This window comes from Myotis brandtii, unplaced genomic scaffold (assembly GCF_000412655.1).
Source record: "Myotis brandtii unplaced genomic scaffold, ASM41265v1 scaffold303, whole genome shotgun sequence".
Classification (NCBI taxonomy): domain Eukaryota; kingdom Metazoa; phylum Chordata; class Mammalia; order Chiroptera; family Vespertilionidae; genus Myotis; species Myotis brandtii.
Window position 1 is genome coordinate 1,947,374 of NW_005361573.1, and position 1,205 is coordinate 1,948,578.

Genomic DNA, 1,205 nt, shown 5'->3' on the forward strand with positions numbered 1-1,205 from the left:
AAAGACGACGGGCTGCGCTCGGGGGACCGGAGGGAGGGAGGGCGGGAGGGAGGCTGCGGACGAGTGCGGGGAGGAGTTTGCGAGGGGAGGCGCTTGCAGGGGCTCCCCCAGTTCTGCGCTGGGAGCCCGGGCACAAAGAGCCCTCTGCACTCGCGCCGCAAGACTGCCGACCCGAGGTAAGCCGCCGCCCCATCCTCACGGCCACCCCTCCCCAAGCATCCGCGTCCCCGCGCCGGGAACAGCTTAATTCCCCGAGGGTATGTCCCAGGGTCCCAGGGTCCCAGGCAGGGGTCAGAGGATGGCAAACGCGCCCCAAGTGCCCCGATGTGATGGATGAAGAGCCTCTCCCTCCAGCCCGCAGTTGTCAGATGCAGCTGAGACCCCGGCTTGGGTGGGGCGCGGGAAGGAAAACGGAAGGATGCGCTGGAGCCAAGTGAGGGTGGGGAACAAAGACCCTCCCACCCCGCTGCCAGACGGACACGAGGGGACCCCAGACCTTGTCGGCTCCCCAGGTTCGCCGTTATCCGGCCAGGTCTTGGACAGAGCCCAGTGGTCTCAGAACTGGGGGTGTGGACGGGTTGGTGGAGCGGGGTCCTGGAGCCCCCCTCCCTCACCCTGGGACTCCTCTCCCCGCTGGCGCCTGCCAATGACTCAAATCCCAGGTGTCCAGCGTCCCGTGCGCGGCTCCCAAGGGGTGGACAGGACCAGACAACCGCCTTCGTTGAGAATAACGGCATCGATAACGGTAATAACACATCAGTTTACGCAGCGCTTGCTATGTGCCAACCACATGCGCGGTGCTTTGCCTGCGCGACTACCACAGTCCCGCGAGGTGGCAAGAACCCCATTTTTAGGATGAGGACACTGAGATCCAGAGAGGGCGAGGGACGCGTCCAAGGTCACACAGCCAGTGATTCTGAATCCAGATAGGTCGGAACCTAAAGCCCAGGTTACACCCCCAAACGGGACCGAGAAGACCCCAGAGCGCACCAGCTCCCTCCCCAACTCTCCTTGCCTATGCATTCCGTCTGGAGAGGCTGGGAACTGGGCAGGGAGGGGCCAGATCTCTCCTCTCCCCCCGCGGAGGGCCCTGGGCTAGAGAAATTGCCTCTAAGTCTGTGCAGGGGGAGGCCCCGGGAGCCTGGGTTCCCCACCCTCATCCCAGGCTCCAGACCCGTGGCTGCCGCGCGCCGGGAATCGCCGGC

General features: G+C 65.2%; 1 long non-coding RNA gene across 2 annotated transcripts in view; it reads left to right on the forward strand.

Moving 5' to 3' along the window:
- Positions 1 to 65: 65 nt before the first annotated feature.
- Positions 66 to 1,205, forward strand: part of LOC102249042 — a 10,089-nt gene continuing 8,949 nt past the window's right edge. The window contains exons 1-2 of one of the 2 annotated variants that reach the window (XR_313773.2): positions 66 to 176; positions 663 to 745. This is a non-coding gene — a long non-coding RNA (uncharacterized LOC102249042). The remainder of the gene's footprint in view (positions 177 to 662; positions 746 to 1,205) is intronic. The other variant, XR_313772.2, reaches the window with a different exon arrangement.